General features: G+C 35.5%; 1 long non-coding RNA gene across 1 annotated transcript; it reads right to left on the bottom strand.

Annotated features, from left to right (window-relative positions):
• Positions 1–497: 497 nt before the first annotated feature.
• LOC149128490 (uncharacterized) lies at positions 498–4627 on the bottom strand. Its single transcript, XR_016213029.1, has 2 exons — positions 4516–4627; positions 498–842 (listed from the first exon to the last, which is right to left on the bottom strand). It is a non-coding gene; the product is annotated as an uncharacterized LOC149128490 (long non-coding RNA).
• Between the last annotated feature and the right edge of the window lie 1456 nt (positions 4628–6083).

Below are 6083 nucleotides of genomic sequence, written 5' to 3'. Positions count from 1 at the left end.
TTAGCTCTTTTTAAAAAAAAAACATTTATTTATTTATTCGAAGCACAGAGTTATGAAGAGAGGGAAAAAGAAATAGAGAGAGAGAGAGAGAGAGAGTCTTTCAGTCTCTGGTTCACCCCCCAAATGTCAACAACAGCTGGGACTGGGGCTGGATCAGGTTAAAGGCAGGAGCCAGTAATGCCATCTGGGTCTTCCAAGTGGGTGGCTGGGTCCCAGGGACTTGGGCCACCATCTGCAGAGATCTGGATTGGAAATGGAATATCTGAGACCCAAACCAGAGCTCATATGGGATGCTGACATTGCAGGCAGGGGCTTAACCCATTGTGCCACAATGCTGGCCCTTAAATTAGTTAGAATATCAGTAACATTCTCTATAGCAACAGAAAGTTTAAATATCTGGGAATAAAGTTTGACCAAGGAGGTGAAAGATCGCCACAATGAAAATTACAAAACAATAAAGAAAGAAACAAAAGAAGATAATAAAAAATGGAACAATCTTTTTTTTTTTTAAAGATTTGTTTATTTACTTGAAAGTCAGAGTTATACAGACAGAGAACAGGCAGGGAGAGAGATAGAGGTCTTCCATCCAGTGGTTTACTCCCCAATTGGCCGCAAAGGCTGAAGCCAGGAGTAAAGAGCTTCCTCTGGGTCTTCCCACGTGGATGTAGGGGCCCAAGTAATTAGGCCATCTTCTACTGCTTTCCCAAGCCATAGCAGAGAGCTGGATTGGAAGTGGAGCAACAGAGACTGGAATCAATGCCCATATGGAATGCTGGCACTGCAGGCAGCCGTGTTACTTGCTATGTCATAGCAAGGGCCCCGTGGAAGAATCTTTCATGTTCCTGCATTGGAAGAATTAATATCATCAAAATATCCATACTACTCAAGCAATTTGCATATTCAATGTGATCTCAATCAAAATACCAAGGTCATTCTTCTCATATCTACAAGAAACTATGCTGAAATTCATATAGAAACACAACAGACTTTTAATGTCTAAAGCAGTCTTAAACAACAAAAGCAAAGCTGGAGACACCGTGATACCAAATTTCAAGATACACTACAGGACAATTATAAACAAAACAGCCTGATATGGGCACAAAAATTGACATGTAGATGAATGAAATGGAATAGAAACCCCATAAATCAATCAATGCACCTACAAACTGATTTTGACAAAGGAGCTAAAATCAATCCCTGGAAAAAGGACAGTCTCTTCAACAAATGGTGTTAGTAAATTTTGATCTCCACATGCAGAAGTATGAAAGAAGAACCCTACCTAACACCTTACACAAAATACACCCAAAGTGGATCACGGATCTAAATCAATGGTGTGATACCATCAAATTATTATAGGAGAACACTGGGGAAACTAAGATATTGGCATAAGCAAAGACTTCGTAGAAAAGAAGAGATCCCAAAAGCACAGGGAATAAAAGCAAACATGGACAAATGGAATTACTTCAAGCTAAGAAGCCTCTGAACTGTAAAGGAAACACTCAAAAAGTGAAGTAGCAACCCACAGAATGGGAGAAAATATTTTCAAACCATGCAACTAGTGAGAGACTGATATCCAAAAATCTATAAATAGATCAAGAAAATGAATAACAACAAAACAAACAATCCAGTTAAGAGACAGGTAAAGGACTTGAATGGGTATTTTTCAGAGAATGAAATTCAATTGGCTAACAGACACATGATGAAATACTAAGGATCACTAGCCTTTAGGGAAATGCAAATAAAAACCACAATGAGGTTTCATCTCACCCTGATTAGAATTGCTATCATCCAAAAATAAAAAAAAAAATAATAAAAGCTGGCAAGGATTTGGGAAAGGTATTCTAATCTATTGTTAGTTAGGAATGTAATCAGATACATTCATTATGGAAGATAGAATGGAGCTTTCTCAGAAATCTGAAAATAGATATCCCATATGACCAAGTCATCCTACTTCTGGGAATTTATCCAAATGAAATGAAATGAACATATGAAAGAGGTATCTGTATCCCCATATCCACTGCATTTCAATACATTTCAATATAGAATAGTTAAGGTATTGGATTAACCAAGAAGTCCATCAACTGATGACTGGATAAAGAAAATATGGATATATTTACACCATATAATTCTACTCAACTGTGAAAATGAATGAATCATGTCATTGGCAACACAATGGATGCAACTGGAAACCATTATATTTAGTGAAATAATCCAGTCCCAAAACTGACAAATATCATGTTTTCCCTGATTTGTGGCAAATAAGAGAGTATGAAAAATATAATGTGTGTGAGCAAGATAGACATTTTAAGATTTGATCATTTTTTACAGTCTTTGTCTCATCTGTTGAGGAGCAGTGTCTTTTTTTCCTCTTACAATTTGTTGAGTTCTTTACTTATTGTAGAATTCATTATCTGAGTATAAAATAAACACAAAATATGTCACTGTAAAAATTAAAAGAAAGAATAAGAAAGGAAGAAGCCTGGTGGATAGAGGCATGGGTGGGAAGGAGGTTAGGGTGGAAAGTATCACTAGGCTCCTAAATCTGTATATGAGAAATACATGAAACTTGTTCACCTTACATAAATAAGTTATTTAAAAAGAATACAATTCTAAATGAATAGGACATTTCCATTAAAAATATGGTTTTTGAATTAACTCTCAGAAAAAAACTTCTTTATCTTGAATATAAATAATATTTTTACATTGATGTAAAGAACAAAGGAGATATAGTGCTGTACTTAGAGTAAGTTTGGTTAGATTAAGAAAAGAGATTCAAAGCATTTATTAGGAACAAATTTTAAAAGATGTCTTTTATTCCATTTTTAATTACTATTGCTTAAATGGATTATACTTTCAAAGGACTCTGAAGCAGCATAGTCAGTTAATAATAGTATATTACTATTGAACAATGGAAGGATGAGGACTAGATCACTGAGAGGTGCTCTCTTAGAGGATAAATCATATTAAGAAAATAAAATGAATTTGTATATGGTTCACCAAGGCAATATCAATTAAACTCAGGCAAATAGAATCAAAAATTCAATCTTGAGTGTTACTTAACAAGGAAAACTAACAAGTATAAAAAAGATATAAATCTTAGATATGAAATTTCTCTTAGGATCTTAAATCACTTATCTTCTTAATTTTACTTTCTACAAATGAAAACTAATTCATTGTCATGGTGTAAGTTCATAAAAAAGCAAAGTGTGAAGTACATATGTGACTAAAATCAGTTTTTCAATAGGGGAGTCAAAGTGGTATGCAGAAAGTGGGAGTGTTCTATTTTAAACAGAAAAATATTGCTTCTTGGAGAAGATATGTGTTTAGTAGAGCATATGATGAATTTGATCTGAGTAAGGAATTCAAAATGTAGGAGCTTTAAGGGATTGGTAAAATCCCAGTGCCCACATTTAAGAAATCTATTCTCCACTTGGAGATTTAGAAAGTAAAAACTATATGTCAATAGAGGAATTGGGATGGGGCTTTGGCTTCTGGAAAGTTTTGCTTAAGTTACTTAGTGTCTTATGAAAAATGGGTGTCATTTCTACAAAATCCATCACACTATAAAAGCAAAGCCCTGCAAAGGACCTTTAAAAGTTCAGCTAAACATCCTGCTGTCTGCACACATACTAATTTGAAAAATTATTCCAGATCAATTTTATAAGGCCTCAAAAATATCTCCTCATTCCATTAGCAAGCTGATATAGCACTTACCATTTTCAATGTCTTTCTTATACAATAATTTTTCCATCCTCCCTGTTTTTTCATTATCAGCCCATTTTTTTCTCCTTTTTTAAAAAAGCCCAACATGGAGACATATAACAGCTAGTAATCATAATTTGTATCTCTTCATTATCCATATAATTGGAAAATGGTCACTTCACTTCAATAGAATGAGATCAATTGCTATAACCTTTGGGCAAGGCCTAATTTGTCCTGATCTAGACATCAGTACTTCATCTCTACTCCCCTTATAGCAAATCAAAGCTTTTGATTATTCTTTATATTTTGGATTAGATAAATAAACAGGACATCATTTCATATAAAGGTTGATTTGTGATTAGATAATGCAAGCATTTCAACTGTCATTTTATATGCACATCATAAGATTAATGTGGAAAAATTAGAAAATAAAAATAATCAAAAATAAAATCATCTCCCCAATACCTCACTCAGTGGCTACAATTATAATTATTTTGTTGTATTTTTCCATACAGTTATATTTAAATTATTGGTGCATTATATAATCTATCATGATTGTTTTTCCATATTATTGAAATCACAACTAATCACAGTAGTTAATTGAGCTACTTACAGGATCATTTCTCAACTCAATTTGAGTAAAGTGGAAGAGTACATCTAAACTTGTAAAGAAAGTAGTGTAGCTGTAAGACACTTCATGTATGAAGTGTTGTAATAAAGATACATAAAATTCTACAGTAGCACAACAGAACTTTCTTCTCCACCAACATCCTTAAATAAGACCTGCCTTCCAGCATAGAAGCTTACACATACCTGGCCTTCTTCTGTAGCCCTTTCATAAGAGAAGACAATCAATTTACTAGTTTTTTCCATGTGCTTTTAGATATGCAATATTAGTGGCCGTTAGGCTCAGAGTCTGGCAAAAAGTGAATAGCATGATAAATGCAAACTGTGTCGCAAGATAAACTGCTGTTTGGGTTATAGGGCTCCCTGCTGTCTGGCTCACTGCTATATTTGAAAAGTCACTTTGCTAGTCTCTGTCAAAAGCAGCTACTTGCAGATTTCAGCTGTAAAAATTGGCATCAACTTCCCATTCTTGTATTCAGAACAAAGAATTGTGGGCTTTTATGATTGAGATGTCTGGTAAATACCCATCTCACTGAGGCTGTAGCAGAGAAAGTCATTTCTTCCTGTGATTCAGATACATTTGTTTTGCTAAGTGAATAAATTTCTCTTTCGATGCAAAGCTCTCTGAGATGTCAACTCCTGGTGTGTGTAGGTCCTTCATCATGTTTAAAGATAGCTGGAAGATATAAATAGAGCCCACTATTATATTAGGTTCTATTCATCTTTTCTTTTTGTAATATGTGAATCATACCTTAAGATGACAAGGTTGTTCATGTCTTAGTTACCTTTGGAGGAACCCATTTAACAAGGGAAACTCTGTCGCAGTGTCTATTATGTTTTGAAATTTTATGATGTATGCCTTGCAGGTTGGTAATGGATTTACAACAGGGTCTAAATTAGACATGTGAAAAAAAAAAAAAAACAACTCTGATCACACTATTTAAAATGAGGCTTTGGGGCATCTGATCACTATGAAAACTAAAAGCATCCTACATATTGTAAACTTATTCATATGTAAGCATTTTGGTAAGTGGGTTGATCAGCCACTTGGAACCCTGCATGTCATGTGGAGTGCCTGATTCGAGTCCAAGCTTCTCCTCATTTCTCAACTAGCTTCTTGCTGATGAGCTTGGGAGGCAGCAGATGATGGCTTAAGAACTTGGATCCTGCCCACATGGGAGGTATGGATATAGTTCCTACATCCTGGTTTTGACCTGGCTCAGCCCCAGCTATTGTAGGCATTTGGATAGTGAACATGCTGATAAATCTCTCCCTCTCCTTCTCCACCTCTGTCACTCTGCCCTTCAAATAAAGAAATATATCTTTTTTAAAAAAAAAAAAAAAGGAAAATTAACATAGTTGTAACTGCTTGCTTATGCTTTTTCCTTGAAAACATTAATGTTACAAATGTAATCATGAGATATGAAAATTCACTGAAACAATAGTGTCTTTGTTCCTTTGTTCTATTGAAAAAGCAACTTGATCAGGGCTGGCACCATGTGGCACAGTAGGTTAATCCTCTGCCTGTGATGCCAGCATCCCATATGGGCACCAGTTCTAGTCCTGGCTGCTCCCTTTCCAATCCAGCTCTCTGCTAAGACCTGGGAGAGGAGAAGAAGATGGTCCAAGTCCTTGGGCCCCTGCAACTGCATGGGAGACCAAGAAGAAGCTCTTGGCTTCAGATTTGGCATAGCTCCGGCCATTGCAGCCATTTGGGGAGTGAACCAACGGATGGAACATCTTTCTCTTGTCTC

Source organism: Oryctolagus cuniculus, chromosome 1 (genome assembly GCF_051225735.1).
Source record: "Oryctolagus cuniculus isolate XC-2025 breed Fujian yellow rabbit chromosome 1, ASM5122573v1, whole genome shotgun sequence".
NCBI classification, from domain to species: domain Eukaryota; kingdom Metazoa; phylum Chordata; class Mammalia; order Lagomorpha; family Leporidae; genus Oryctolagus; species Oryctolagus cuniculus.
Note: the sequence above shows the minus strand (reverse complement) of the source record. Positions and strands in the feature narration are given on the sequence as shown.